The sequence below is a fragment of the Hippocampus bargibanti genome, linkage group LG03 (assembly GCF_051943395.1).
Source record: "Hippocampus bargibanti isolate YZ-2025 linkage group LG03, ASM5194339v1, whole genome shotgun sequence".
Lineage (NCBI taxonomy): Eukaryota > Metazoa > Chordata > Actinopteri > Syngnathiformes > Syngnathidae > Hippocampus > Hippocampus bargibanti.
Genome location: NC_142736.1, coordinates 32,266,338 through 32,283,269, shown reverse-complemented (window position 1 = coordinate 32,283,269; position 16,932 = coordinate 32,266,338). Strand labels below are relative to the sequence as shown.

At 40.2% G+C, this 16,932-nt stretch overlaps 1 long non-coding RNA gene across 1 annotated transcript in view; it reads right to left on the bottom strand.

Moving 5' to 3' along the window:
* LOC148900995 (uncharacterized) overlaps positions 1-16,405 on the bottom strand; it is a 119,906-nt gene extending 103,501 nt beyond the window's left edge. The window contains exon 1 of the long non-coding RNA XR_016114377.1: positions 16,068-16,405. This is a non-coding gene — a long non-coding RNA (uncharacterized LOC148900995). The remainder of the gene's footprint in view (positions 1-16,067) is intronic.
* Positions 16,406-16,932: the final 527 nt, after the last annotated feature.

The following is a 16,932-nucleotide window of genomic DNA, read 5'->3' as shown; positions in this document are numbered from 1 at the left end:
AAACGAACGGGCGGACGAAGCTGATACACTACTGCCCTTTGGCCATATCTCTCAAACGTTCTATTTCTTTTCTATATCGAATCCAAGAGCCCAAATACTTAATAATAATAATCTTAATATGATAAAATGATAATAACACATTTTATTTCAACAATATTTATAAGCGCCTTTCAAAACTCGCAAGGTCACTTTACAATCACAGGAACCCATAATAACACAAATAGATAGAAAGCTGGCTAGCTAATAATTATCATCATCATCATCATAATAATGACCATCACCATGACCATAACAATAATAATAACAATAATAATAATAATAATAATAATACATTACATTTTAAGCAATGGAAGGTATTATCACATTTCCATGTGATGGAACTCAATGGAAGCATGTATAGGGGGAAATAACTCCCGCCAATCGCTTCCTGTGCAGAAATCTCACGCAGATGAGCGTTTGGAAGCATTCGGCAGACGACTCATGGTTGGCGCCTTCAACAAGTGCTTGACGTCATATTTTCAATTCCGGAATAAATAAATTCATAGATGGCATCGATGAAAAGGTTTCTTCAGCCGTCATCTGTACTTCTTTGAAGGTGTCGGACGTTTCGCTTCTTATCCAAGAAGCTTCGTCAGCACACTAAAGTCTTACTGGTAGTTTAGGCCCTATATATATATATATCCCTACTGTCTAGACATGGCGGTGCCGGACTCTGCTATGATAGGTCCCTGCTCTCAGGTTGGGGGGAGCAGAGGACTACTCCCTGCAGTGGCTCCACTGCCGATTGAGGCCCACTAGTATTATCCCTGCGATGTTGATAAAGTCTTATTTTTTTGAGAATGTGTTTAGTCTCCCCAATGTGCTACTCTTTACAATTTTCATTCTTACAATGTATTGAATAAACGACATGACTGTTTTTCTTTTGGATGCACTCATTTTTGCCTCGTAGATAGCAGTGAATGAGTTAATACGGTATTCCGGCATCTGAGGAATTGTGGCTAACCGGCATCCAATTAGTTTGTTGTGTGTGTGCGTGCGCTTGTGAAAAAGAAGTACATATATCAGTCCATTCCTGCTCCAGGCATACTTGATCCCTACAAGTCATGAAAAATTAATTTGGAGAGAGGGGAATAACCCAGGGCAAGAAACCCCCCCACGAACAGTCCACCAGATGTTGACGTATCTCATCACAACAAGATCTTTTGAACGTTTCCCGCAAGGTCAACCACCAAATGAAATCCATCGTCATCGGCCAACAAAGCCGCCTCCTTGTCACGCAGGATATAAACCACGCGCGACAACAAACACATTTCATTCGCCGGCATTGCATCAACGAGCGCTTTCCACATCACGACGTTCCATAAATCTGCCATGACAGTCGGGAAGCACGTGAGCGCCAGTCCGCACGGCTTCAAAGTCGGAAACGTCGGCGTTGGCCCTCCCTTGGTGGGACGCAAACGTTAGCATTACAACGGTAGCAAAAGTGAGGTCTCAGATTTAAATCGCAGTGTATAAATCCCTGGCTTTCTTTGCTCCTAATTCATCCTTGTTGTCATAATAATAATAATAATAATAAAATTGATTTGTAAGGGCCTTTCAAAACTCTCAAGGTCACTCTACAGTCACAGGATATGTTTTTCTGTGGGTGTTCACTCAACCTGGAAGTAACTCAAATAGATAGAAATACAGTAAAGTCTCGTTATATCGATATCGGTTATATCGATAGTACCGCTTATTACGATACAATTTCTATGAACGGCAGGAGAAAATTACATGCGCGCAGGGTCGGATATATCGATAGTCCCGGTTATATCGATATTTTTTCGGACTCCCGAGAATATCGATATAACGAGACTTTACTGTAGATCGAAAGCTCGGTCCGACCGACGCAACGACCGACCGACGAACCGACGGAGGGACGGACCGACGGAGGAACGGACCGACTGACGGACGGACGGACCGACCGACAGAAGGATGTAAGGACGGGAGGACGGACCGACAGACCGACGGACCGACACACCGACCGACCGCGAATCGACAGACATAGACAAACACACATAGATGTGTATATTTTATCCAGAGTACATCTTTCTGCAGGATATAGTACTGTACACATCAACAAACCGCTATGTAGCTCCATAACACATCGGAAGGCGCACTGAGGTGGATTATTTATTGACCTTTATTGCTGTCAGCAACGTTATTATCGACAGTGACAGATATACGCCACCGGATTACAAGATTGTTCGAGCATGAGTCTTATCGCCTGACGCCATAGCGTTCTTGACACACAATAGCAAACCTTTGCGCGATATGGAAGCGTAACAGATGGAATGTCGTTTGCATGTGACAGAGTGATGGAAACGGACAACAAGGACTGTGGCGCAGGTGTGTTTGGCAAAACCGAGATTATACATAATCCATCACTGACTCGAATTGTCCGTGATCCAAAATTTGGCATCGTTTCAGGAATGTGTTAAGTATATTGTGCAGAGTCACACGTCCATTTTGTCGGGATTTTCGTTCCCGTTTGAAACAAGTAAATATTAGGTCGTCCCTCGACCGTCAACCTCCTCAAGGGCGTCGGCTAGGCCCCGAGTGATTTATAGACTTCCACCGGCGACTTTAAACTCGGCATCTTCTATTTCTTCTGACGGCTTGGTGAAGGCATTTCACTGCCTTTCAAAGGGACCGTATATTTTCAAACGCTCTGCCCTGATTTGCATTTTTATAACGCATTAAAGGAACGCTCCCAGACACAAATGTGGCCAAAGATGCTATCCCGTGATCCATAATTGCAACAGGGGAGGCGTCGCATTTGAATTCTACAGTGCAATTAATATGCAAGGACCTCTTCCAAGTTGTCCTTTGTTACACGATTGCTTCATCTCGCCATTTCGGTGTCCTACATGCTTGTGACAGAACTGTCACACGGACCTTGGGACCGCGTGAATGCGATTTTTTTTTTTTTTTCTCTGAAGGCAACGTCGCTCTCTCCTGAACTGGTCCATCCGTCGTCGGCGCGCATGACAAATGAGTCTTTGCTCTCTTAACTTGTTCACGCTCCTTAAATTGAATCGGCGGAGACTTTGTGGCCTTTGTCGCATCGGCGGGAAACTTTCAATGAGGAAGGGGTAACTGAATAGTGCAAGGCCGTATCGCCGCCGTCAGATCTCCGCGCCGTCTGTTTGGCAGTGAACAGTACATTGATAGGCTAAAGTTAAAGTATCTGTACTCTGGCATCCCTTCACTGACTCCCGATACATTTAAGAATGTATTATTTGTTTTCAAATCTTTAAATGGCCTCGCTCATCCACCCCTACACACCTCCACGGCTCATCAGGTCTGCTGACCAGACATTATTAGATGTGCCAAAAACTAAACGGAGACTCAGAGGGGATCGAACCTGTTCTGTTGCTGTTCCCACTCTCCGGAATGACCTGCCACTGAACATTCGGCAAGGCCCCTCACTGCCCATTTGTAAAAACCGCCTCTTTGGCATTTAACTGATGATTCAGACTTGATCTTGGTTTCATTCCTTAATGTTTTCTACTATCTTTGTGACTGCTTTATTTCTTGTATATAATCGCTGGCCAGACCTTTGGCCTTGTTTTGCTGAAGGGGTCAGCATTTTCCTAATGTCCATTTTAGCGGTTTGTTACACGCGCTATATAATACAATATGTATGTATAGTACCGTGATACCTTGGCTTACGAACTTAATTGGTTCCCAGACAATGTGTGTAAGGTGAAAAGTGTGTATCCCAAAAATTAATTTCCCATAGGAAACATTTAAAATGAGAATAATTCGTGACCAGGTCCTTAAAACCTACACAACATATACCTTATTTTATGTATAATAAATGTGTGATGGTATTATAATTAAAGAAATAATCTGTACAGTATAATAAAGTCGTTTTATTTACCTTTGTGATGGTCGTTGATGGAATGGAGTGGCCGGTTTCATCAGCATTAAACGCCTGATGAGGAACGTAGCCTTCTTCTTTCACCATCTTGAAGAATGATCCCTTGGACGTGCTTTCTCTGCCATAATTTTACCTTGTTCCTCATCAATTGTGTTCTGTTCAGCTGGGTTGATAGCTTTTTGTACCAACTGTACAGATGGCTTGTGCGGGTTATTTGTGCAGCCTGATTGATGGGATATTTTAATCTTGCAGTCTACACTGTGCCTTTGAAGTATAAAAGTTGAAATAAGTCCAAATTTCACTGTTTTCTATCAATTTTCTCACTCTCTCTGTCGTCTGCCTGTCTCTTTAATGTTTAAACCACCTTCCCTCACTGCTGCGTTCTTGACCAATCATGTGGCTTTAACTGAAGACTGGGGGTGGGATATTGAGGACAAAAACAGTCGGCTGCCATTTTCTTGTCAGGAGAACAGGCTCGTCACTCATCACTCATTGTGGCGATCCGTGTGTATCCCGAAAAATAGTTTGTATGCCAAGGTAAAATTTTCAAAAATTTAACGTTCGTAAACCGAAAAGTTTGGAAGCCAAGGGGCTCGTAAACTGATGTATCACTGTATTGTAAAGTCTGAAGTTTTTTTCATATTTCTCAAAACTCTTCAGCAAACACCTTACTGGCTAACCAACAAATGTTCGGTCAAGTTGTGTTGGCTATTTTCGAAACGTCTTACCGCTTACTGAATTGTATCTTTGCATGTTATCATTGACGTTCACCCCTGCCCGACCCCCCCGCCATCTTTCTCCCGTCGTTTTGTTTTGGTTTCCATGCAGTTATTTCTTTGAGTCAACTGAATTAGTTATTTCTCCGTCTCTACCTTCCACCCCCATCTCGTCCTTCCTCTGCGATGCCCTCCATTTCGGCATCTCTCTCTCTGAGACCTCGCCTCTGCCGACCATTCCCGGAGGGGCAGCCGCATGATTATTGCGGTGATCTTTGCCTCTCGTTCACTACACCTGCAAGTGCGCCCGCTCACACTATTGTCTTTCTTTTAACATATTCAAGTCATCTATTATCCCGGGGTTATTGTCACACCGTGAGATATATAGTGGTGAAAAATGAGCGCAGCAAAGGAAATGTACTCTGAAGTTGGAAAATGGATCCAATCAATCTTTGGTAATGGGGTTGAGCTTGATAGACACTTTTTATTCGGAACATGGAAAGAATGACTCACGAGTAACTTGAAAATGAGACAATCACAAGTTATCCTCTTGTGGGTTCCCTACCGGTTGACAATACTTTTTTAAAGGACAACCAACACCATTTGTTTGTTTCCTGACATCAGAAAAGCGTTTTATAGCATCTAAAATACCCAAAACACACAGGCTGGTATTTTTAGTCAAATGCAAAACACCAATAAAAATGATTTCAAGTGTCCCAAAACTGCCACAAAATGAGCTTGGAGCTGGGGAGATTCAGAAAGTCCCGCCCCCTTGTTCGTGACGTCACACCAGGATGCTCCTTCACAAACTGCCTTGCTCCAGAATCAAAACAATAGCTTCAGAGAGTTCAGATTCGGAAAAAGATCATTTGTTGTTACTCATCCAGTTATGAATATGATTCAAATAGTTCTGAAGAGGAAAGCATAAATGTTTGCAATCGATTCAAGAAGTCCTTCCGGATCAATTCCAGCCGTCTGGACTCCAATGTAGCGCCCAGAAAATGCACAAGATGGCGCCCAAGCTCCGTTGGAAATGGGCTGATTTGTCCGCTGGGAATTTGTGTCAACTTACACCTTCTTTCTGTGTGTTGGCTGTGACACACAACAATTGACCATTGCATTATTTATGTAGTTTTCCATCTAAGCCGAGGTATCACTGTAATTATAAATTGTAAGCGTAAATTGGCGCTGTTTACGTCAAATCAGCATAGGGGGACCTGTCCGTGGCCCTTGGCTTACTGAAGGATGTTCTTGCAACGCCGCAATTCTGAGAGATATGCCAGGGAATTTATTTTTTTATCTGGACAATAGCATGTGGCAACCACAAAATTGGCTTGCACCCCGTAAAAGCCATTGTTTTTTTCTTCATTGAATTGATTATGGCTGGGGCTTACTCACTCTCACTGGATCCTTGATGTCAAGAATTCAGCCCCGACGCTAAAACTCAAGACTTAAAAGCGCGGATAAAAAAGCAAGAAGAAATATTTATAAAGCGATCATCGAAATATGATGATTAACCCTTGGAAAGATGGTAAGGGTCAATCTGAGGTGAACAGACACAGCCTGTTAAACTGTCGTCTTCATGTCGGAGATCTGGCCTCGGACTAATTTAGGACTTGGTAAACTACCTCACAAGACATAATTTAGGACTTGGTAAACTACTTCACAGGACACAATTTAGGACTTGGTAAACTACTTCACAGGACACAGTTTAGGACTTGGTAAACTCCTTCACAGGACATAATTTAGGACTTGGTAAACTACTTCACAGGACATAATTTAGGACTTGGTAAACTACTTCACAAGACATAATTTAGGACCCTGTAAACTCCTTCACAGGACACAATTTAGGACTTGGTAAAGTACTTCACCAAAAATAATTTAGGAATTGGTAAACTACTTCACAGGACATAATTTAGGACTTGGTAAACTACTTCACAGGACATAATTTAGGACTCGGTAAACTCCTTCACAGGAAACAATTTAGGACTTGCTAAAGTATTTCACCGAACATAATTTAGGAATTGGTAAACTCCTTCACATGACATAACTTAGGACTTGGTAAACTACTTCACAAGACATAATTTAGGACTCGGTAAACTCCTTCACAGGACACAATTTAGGACTTGGTAAAGTACTTCACCAAAAATAATTTAGGAATTGGTAAACTACTTCACAGGACATAATTTAGGACTTGGTAAACTACTTCACAGGACATAATTTAGGACTTGGTAAAATACTTCACAGGACATAATTTAGGATTTAGTAAGCTACTTCACAGGACATAATTTAGGACTTGGTAAGCTACTTCACATAGGACTTAGTAAATTTCTTCACAGTACACTATTTAGGACTTGGTAAGCTACTTCACAGGACAGAAGTGCGGATAAATCTCTATAAGTAAGAAGTGACATCGTGAGCTGCGCCCCCAAGTGCAACATCACAGTGCGCTCGTGTATAACGATTTGAAGGCAATGAGAAATATTTATAAAGCGATGATGGGAATATGATGATTAACCCTTTGAAAGATGAAGTCACTTAGCAACTTTTGCTGATCTCTACGGGTTGCTTTAATTTCCACTTCCACTTTTGGCTTTCTTCCTCTTCCGCCGCTGTCACTTTCGACATGGATCCGCCTGTTTGTTTTCCACTTTGGCTTCCATTCATCCTTCGGATGAACTGTCACTTCCCCCCCGCGGAATATCAATCCACTCTCGCCCAAGTTAGCGACGCCATCGCCGCCACGCTCCATCCACATTTTCCACCCAATGGAATTTGAGGAGACGTCAAGAGAACCTTTGCTTGGATATGCACATTGCCTCTCGCATTCATCAATCAGGACCCCACCGGCGGGAGACGCCGTGCGCCAGATTGCTTTTTAGCTTTTCAAGTGAATTGATTGAGAAGAACAAACTGAAAAGTAATGCGTCTGCCAATAAGTTGCTGTGCCGGCTTCATTTCTGAGGATTTTGGGATTGGATTCACGAGTCCCCTACCTTTGCCTGTTTGCCTCACAATCCAACTAGTTTAACACCATGAGAGGGGAAAAAAAAATACCCTGGGAGAGGAAACGCTCCCTCTGACGATTAAAAAAAGTTTCGCAGAGACAATAAAATGAGAGCGTTTGAGGGTGATAGAGAATAGACAGAATATAATATATCATATTTAAAAGTTTCAAAATTAGTTGGCCGACGAACACAAGGCTCACTATGGAGGCACAGGAAACCTGGGGTCAATCTGAGGTGAACAGACACAGCCTGTTAAACTGTCATCTTCATGTAGGAGATCTGGTCTTAGACTAATTTTGGACTAGGTAAACTCCTTCAAAGGACAACATTTAGGACTTGGTAAACTACTTCACAGGATCTAATTTATGATTTGCTAAACTGCTTCACAGGACACAATTTAGGACTTGGTTAGCTACTTCACAGGACATAATTTAGGACATGGTAAACTACTTCACAGGACATAATTTAGGACTTGGTAAACTACTTTACTGGACATAATTTAGGACTTGGTAAACTACTTCACAGGACATAATTTAGGACTTGGTAAACTACCTCACAGGACATAATTTAGGACTTGGTTAGCTACTTCGCAGGACATAATTTAGGACTTGGTAAGCTCCTTCACAGGACATAATTTAGGACATGGTAAACTACTTCACAGGACATAATTTAGGACTTGGTAAACTACTTTACTGGACATAATTTAGGACTTGGTAAACTCCTGCACAGGACATAATTTAGGACTTGGTAAACTACCTCACAAGACATAATTTAGGACTTGGTAAACTACTTCACAGGACATAATTTAGGACTTGGTAAACTACTTCACAGGACATAATTTAGGACTTGGTAAACTACCTCACAGGACATAATTTAGGACTTGGTAAACTACCTCACAAGACATAATTTAAGACTTGGTAAACTACTTCACAGGACATAATTTAGGACTTGGTAAACTACCTCACAGGACATAATTTAGGACTTGGTTAGCTACTTCGCAGGACATAATTTAGGACTTGGTAAACTCCTGCACAGGACATAATTTAGGACTTGGTAAACTACTTTACTGGACATAATTTAGGACTTGGTAAGTGACTTCACAGGACATAATTTAGGACTTGGTAAACTCCTTTACAGGAAGAGCTCATTAGCCAGGATACAAATCTATCTTCATGGAACATCCCTGACAGAGGGTTAGAAAGAGGAAGTGAAGGATCGGCACGTGTTAAAAGAGCAAAAATCCAAACTTTGCAGTCTGACAGAACAGTTGACGGAATTTCCACGGTGTTGTGAAGAATATTTTGCGTATAAACTCAGTGAGTCACAGTGACGGTTATCATGCCATGAGAGGGGGGGGGGGGGGCGATGCCAATTCAGATAAGAGCCAAATTCCGAACTACAGTCGCCAATTTGTTTTTTTTAATGATGCCACCTTCTCAGGCGTGGATGCTACATTGCCTCCAAAGTGTGTGTGTGTGTGTGTGCATTGAAGCAATTTGATTTAAGGAATTGTGTCATCGTCACATCAGAGAGAACAGTGAAATTGGTCCACAGGAACTTTTAAATGAATTTGTGGAGGGGTGGAATGGGGGTCCAGAATATTCATGATTATATTTCGGAAAACCTTCTCTCAGTTTTCAGAAACTGTGCGAGCAAACCTTAAAACTGCTGAAGACGTGCGTCGCTCAACCTCCATCTATCAATCAAATATCATACGTTCATTCGGTCAGTATTAGCTTCAACAGTTTGCAGGGTGATGCACAGGCAAGAAGCTAACGTACCTTAACTCATTCACTGTCATTCCCAATTTTTTTATTCAGGAATTGAAAATATGACGTAGAGCGCCATTTCCGAATTTGCTCAGGTTTAGTTTTTTCATGCTTGTGTGCTGACAAAGCGCTGGACAGACCTCTGGTAATGTTTTTTTGCTTCCACAAGGGGGAATCATTTGTCTTTTTTTCCATGTTAGCGCTTTGTTTTAGCTTAAGCTTTTGCTAAAGCGCTATATAAACCAATATGTATGTATTTGATTGTATTTTGGACAGCCGCCCTCGTTTCAAGCTCATATAACTCCAGACCCATATCATTTAGGAATTAATTATTTTTTTCTGATTAAAGTAGGAAATGTAAGGACCAGATGTGCAAAAATGTCTCCATTTCAGTGCTAGGGTTTTTGTCATTTTGACTCGAATGTCAGGACCCAAAGAAGTTTTAGGACTACATAAACATTCAATTCAGCGTAAGAAACCTTAGCCTCTCTTCTTCCATCACAAAAAAAGAGTTAATTCCTAAATTATACGGGTCTGGAGTTATAGAAGCATGAAATGAGGGCGGCTGTCCAAAATACAATGCAATACATACATAATGGTTTATATAGCACTTTAAAAACAGCTGAAGCTGGAACAAAGGGCTAACATGGGAAAACGGGAAATGCTTCGCCCTTGTGGAAGGGAAAAAAACATCACAAGAGGTCTAACAGGCGCTTTATCGGCACCCAAACAAGAAACAAAACCTGAACAAATTCAGGAATGGCGCTCTTCGTCATATTTTCAATTGCCGAATAAATTTGTCAATAGCAATGAATGAGTTAAATATATATTTTCAACAGTAGCCAAAATGGAACTGTATAGTGCCACTTAGCAGTTTTTTTGACGACGATACTAGTGCAGCGTGTTCTACCGGAAACAAATTCCTTGTGTGTTCTACATACTTGGCAATAAAGATGATTCTGATTCTGATTCTGATATATACATCCACAGTGAATACTTCCCTTCATTGGAATGCCATGCCATAATTTAGCTAAAACATAATTTATTTTTTATTTGCAATGAAGAAATTGGCCACATGTAGCATTTTAACATACAGTAAAGTCTCGTTATATCGATATCTGATATATCGATAGTCCCGGTTATATCGATATTTTTTCGGACTCCCTTGAATATCGATATAACGAGACTTTACTGTAGTTAGCATGTTTTGCTGAGAATACTGATGGAGATTCGGGGCACTATGTACTTGGCTATCTGTTAGCTATCTATCCAGCTTGCTAGCTCTCTTAGCTGGATAGCTATTAGCTATCTGTTGGCTAGCTGGCTGGCCATCTATTGGCTATATAATAGCTGTCTAGCTAGTTTTTTTATTTATTTGAGTTATTCCGGGTTGAGTGAACGCTAGCGCGTGTGGCTGCCGCTGCTCACCCACAGAAAAACTGATCTAGTGACTGTAAAGTGACCTTGATAGTTTTGAAAGGCGCTTACAAATGAAATGTATTACTACTATTACTGTTAATATTACTATTACAATTACTACTATTACTATTATTACTATTATTTATTATTATTATTATTATTATTATTACTAGTATTATTACTACTACTATTATTACTACTACTATTATTACTAGTATTATTACTACTGCTATTACTACTGTTACTACTATTACTGTTACTACTGTTACTACTATTACTGTTACTACTATTACTACTAGCACTGCTACTGTTAATATTATTACTAATATTATTACTAATATTACTGTTATTATTATTACTGTTATTGTTGTTGCTGTTATTGTTGTTGTTCCTGTTGCTGCTGCTGCTGTTGCAGTTATTATATAAATGAGTTGTATATTCAGGAAGTGTGGTGGGATGACTTTTCACATCACTACTTTTCTAGCAACAATCATTCATTCACCAGAGCAAAATATAATTTTGAATGAAAAATAGTTTCTTGAAGCATGTTGGGCCGTGAGCTGAGCGATACTCATTTTAAAGTAACCCGATTTGGCGCCCATATGGACCCCGCGTAGCTTTCAAGCTTTTTGGATGTCTTCTTTCTTGTTCAAACTTTGGCAATCCAATCATCAGCTGTTTTTGCTTTTGCAAAGTCAATATACAAATCGCTTTGATCGGGGATTTGGCTGATTTGCCACGGCGACACTTCACAGCCTTTTTGTTGTCACTAGAATAGAATTTGTCGTCTGATTAATGCGCTGTTTGGTTCTCTTCGAAGTAAGAAAAAAAATCTGGCTGATTGAGATGCTTTATGAGATAATTACGTTTGCCAAAGACGCACGCGGATGTTTCCACCCACATACACTCAAAATAAGTGTTGGATATACCCGATTTCAATTTGTCACATGGTTGCACAAAATTAAATCCTCTGGATCGAGATACATGACTTGAAAATTTGGATCTGCAACATTATGTCCTAAATACTGAGGACACCGGGGTCAACCGGGATTTGCGAGCGTTACCAGGCATGCCTGAAGATGTGAACGTTTAAGGTGCCTTCAAGAAATATTCAATTGTGACTATGATACATTCATTTTTTTTAAATGAACCATCCATCCATTTTCCAGACCGCTTTATCATCATTAGGGTCATGGGGGGTGCTTTGGTTGCTGGTTGAGTCGCTGGCCGAGTCGCTGGTCCAGTCGCTGGTCCAGTCGTTGGTTCATTGATTGAGTCACTGGTTGGGTCATTGGTTCATCATTTTGTGCAACATGAGAGGAAACCGGACGACCCGTAGAAAACCCACGCGAGCCCAGGGAGAACATGCAAACTCCACAGAGTGAGGCCGGAGCGGGACTCTAACTCACCACCTATGCATTATAAAGTCACTGTGCTAACCACTCCACTACCGGGCTGTTTTTTTTTTTTTTCAGATTAACATCCAAGCAAATAAAGCATGCAAATGATGCAAATGAGTTTTTTTTTTTTGTTCTTTAAGCATTTAGTCACAGGATTTTGAATAAAATGTCTTTTCAGAAATTGTCACGTAAGATTCAAAGCATGAGCCTGACCATGCATCCATCCGTCCATTTTCTACCGCTTATCCGGGGGTCGGGTCATTCATGTGTCCCTGAGGAGACGTTCACTTATAATTGTAATTACCATTCTGTGATAGAGACTTTTGAAAATACAACTGGAAATAAACAGCTGTTTTATTTCATATGTTTCATTTTTGCATATGTTTTATGGTCGCAAAACATTTCAATGAGGAGACCAGATACTACTTGGGATCATTGCAAAAAATGGTTAAATCATTGGTTCGGTCATTGGTTCAGTCATTGGTTCAGTCGCTGGTTCAGTCGCTGGTTCAGTCGCTGGTTCAGTCGCTGGTTCAGTCGCTGGTTCAGTCGCTGGTTCAGTCACTGGTTCAGTCACTGGTTCAGTCGCTGGTTCAGTCGCTGGTTCATTACTTTTTCGGAATGTGAGAGGAAACCGGAGGACCCGTAGAAAACCCACGCGAGCCCGGGGAGAACTTGCAAACTCCATAGAGTGAAGCCGGAGGACACCAGCTACTACGAGGGATTAGGGCTCAAAATCCAAACAAAATTTAAGCAATATGGGACAAAACAAAAAGCGAGTTATATTTCCTTGTAATATTTTCATCAGGCCGCCAATCAAACGTCGGGTATGTTTGTTTACTGTTCCGAAAAGAAAATGTGCTAGAAACAGCAAAGATACGAGCGCACAATCTGCATTCCGGTTCAAAGTCCTTTTTTTTTTTGTTCCGTTAGCTTTTATGCTGTGCTCTCTTCCGTGTACTTCAAAGCCACAGAAGAAGATCATAAAAAGGTAACAAAACAAAATGGAGAGGAAAAACAACAAATATGCGTGTACATATATTGGCATTATGTAAATGAGATGAGTAAGTACAAGTTTGCTGGAGACTTTATAATAAATATAAAGCAGGTTGAGATACATCAGACAACGAGATACGCACGTTGCTTTTGTTTTGGGGGAACGGCGACACCCACACTCCAGCTGCAAACGTGGGAGCGGAATGTCAACTCCTGTTGAATATCGCATGCGAATATTCAAACGACAAATGAGTTTGGCGCTGTTAACTCATTTTGGATTGGATTGGATTTGCCTTTATTTTAATGCAGTTTTCGAATTTATTCGGGAATTTAAATGCATTTTGTTGCGGTAGGGTGCGGATCAGACCTCTGGCAAAGTAACTGGCAAGTAACGACAACCAAGTAAGCTCGAAATATTTTATTTCTGATTTTTTTTTTCAGAATGTATTCTTTAAAATATTTTTTTTGATAATACTCACAAAATTATTTTACTATTTTATATTATTTTAACTCATTCATTGCCATTCTTTATCTCATAATAATTGATCACACATTTTCTAATAGCATATTAAAGCTTTCAGATGAAGTATAGATTATTTTTCGATGACAAATAATAAGGAAATAATGGAATTTTAAATTTTGGAAATATGAGGGGATTTTCTGCCTGTAATTACACAGTTAAAACAATGAAAATCTGTGAGCGAGTTCTTCATTACAGTTTAAACGATCATAACTTTCTTAATTTTTGGCAGATCTTAACGAGTAAGGTAACATTGGAAAGCTTTTTTTGAAATTCTAAACAACAGAAAACACAGGAAAAGATTCAAAATATAAATGAGCAAATATCAACGATTGAATGCAAGCAGATTTTCGTCAGAAATCAAAAATGGCTGACACTGAATACAGGCAACATCCGACTTACGACCAGCCCAACTTATGACCACCCGTACTTACGTCCACGACCTCCAGACCCTATTTCTAACATTTCAAGAGGGGGAGTCTGCGAATCTTTAGCCTCAGAGTCTCTATTCAACATTTTGAATGGATTTCGACTTACGACCATTTTGACTTACGACCGTTTGGTCGGAACGGAACTATTAGGAAAGAAAATTGCAAGCTCTATAAATATATATGCTAATACTTCTTTTTGCTTGAAACTTGGCAGTTATGGAGAAAAATGTATATTCTACCACTTCTATGATTTATGAAAATACAACTTACTCACCTTTATAAACGGTAGTGTTAGCCAAAAGAGCGTAAACTTCAATCCATTTTTTTTTCCCCGTTTCTCGTTGTCGTATTGGGAAATTTCAAGAACCGCCATGGAGTGAAACGTGTAATACGTCATCATAAGCTGCATAGCTTTTAAAATCCCACGAAAAACGACTACGTACTTCACAAAAATGCAATGATACACGATTGCGAGTACAGAGTGCGCTCGGTTCACTGGAGAGAAACAATCGAGGTGGAATATACGTCCCTGTAGCGTACCTATTATATGACGGCAAATAAAACCGTCATTTGCAAAGGTGACTGCTTGCTTGGTAAACACTTTTTGTTGGCCCTAAGCGTATGGAGATCAGTTGTCTGATTGCTTATTGATCACGAATGAGTAGTGTAGTGAGCAGAGATCACCTCGGGGTGGCGAAAGGTCAGTAGAAAAGCCTGCCGCAGGTTTGTCAAGACATGTTCAGTCACAGGCGCAGTCTCCAGTGAGAGAATCAGCATACCTGATAACCTTGGCGAATAGCTGCCCTTATAAATGATTACAATTCCCGTATAAAAGTTGTAGTACGCCGCATATTATTTGAAATGATAAAAAAACGATAACACAAGCGGAAATGCAGTTTAACGCGCATGCGCACATTATGCTTTCATAATAGACAGGTACGCAGCGATAAAAAAATATATCCATATGGTCGAATATGACTTTTGCTCCCCTTATTAATGATTGCAATGTCCCTTATTAAAGCGATAATGAACCTTATGAACACAACTCGACACATCGTTATTTACTTCTAGCAAGAATAAAAACAGAGATAGAATAAAAACAAATACGGAAACAGAAATACAAAATCAAACGAAAACAATGTGACGCACATTCGCATATCATACTTCATCGACAATGACTCCGCAGAAACCGCAGAAAATAAATGCCTGATCCAAGATAACTTTCGCTTCTATACCGCGGACACCGTGACAATATTAATAATTGACGAACGCGTTGTCGTTTGCTACCAGTGACCGAGACGATCCGATTAGAGCCGAAATGGGTAAAACAAGATTGGTTTTATTAAAATCGTTTTTTTATCGTATAAAAGTTGTTATACGGCGTAAACAATTCAAAATGATGAAAATACCTATAAAATGCAGGGAAAACGTATACATTGAAAGTTGACAAATGTGCATAAATTATTTATGCACATTTTTATAAGACTCTTGAAATCACAGTGGCGAAGCGCGACAATACAGACATCGCGGTGAACATTTTGTTCGGCTCGAGGAAATATTGTCACGCTAACTTGTGGGGTTTCGCGGACCTTGAAATGCCTTGAAATGGACCGGTACGTTCAGGGACATCGCGAAATTGCAAACGAAATTCATTCAAAAGATAAATTCGGCTTCCAAGTGGAAGAGTAATATGAAAGTGGGGGTGCATGGGGAACTTCATAACGTTGTAGAAATTGTCGTCAACATTCGGTTTTTCATGCAGCGAAACTCTCCACGATCGCCCCCACCCCCGACCCCTGTTACGGTGCGCGCTCGTCATAGAAATAAAACACTTAAACATAAAATCATATTCAAGAGTTTATAGAAAGGAAATCAGGGCCTACCTTCGTAGGAGACCTTGACATACGGAGGCAGTGGCGTCCTTTTGCACTCTTGCAGCACGTGAAGTGTAGAGACGTCACGATCGGAGTTTATGTGATCCGTTTTAAAATTCCTCTCTTGGCGAACCATGCTTCTATTCTTTGAAATGCATTCAAACAAAGTTTGGACAGAGAATAAACAAACAAAACAAATTTCACCTCACAGGTGGACTGATCGCGGGAATCAATTGAAAGCGGCTGTCAGCGAACAACTTCCTGTGATTACGTCACGCGTTGCCGTAAGTTGAATGTGGCCGAAGTTTCAGTTTTATTATTTTTTAATTTTTTACTCTCCTTTTCGTAAAATGTAAATTGGTAAAAGTATTTTAACACACAGATATACAATATTAAAACACAATTATATAATATTAAAAACACGTAACAGACATACTTTATTTCCATTTCCGCCCTTACCTCACGTGATGCACGGGTAACCGATCAACTGACTTCCGGTCAGCCGCGACCGATTGTTTTGGCGACGTAATTTTATTTAATTAATTAATTTATTCATCTATTTATTTGTTTGTTTATTTATCTGGTCATTTGGCAGTTCGGTTATTTATTCATGTATTATTGTGTTTGTTTGTTGTTTATGTGATTGTTTTTTTTTTGTTGTTTCATTTTTTATTTATTTATAATAATGATAATAGTAATAATAATAATAATTTCATTTATAAGTGCCTTTCATAACTATCAAGGTCACTTTACAGACACAGGATAAGTTTTTTTGTGGGTGAGCAACGGTAGCCACATGCGCTAGCGTTCACTCAACCAGGAAGAACTCAAATAGATAGAAAGATAGCGAGCTAGCTCATAGAAAGCTATTAGA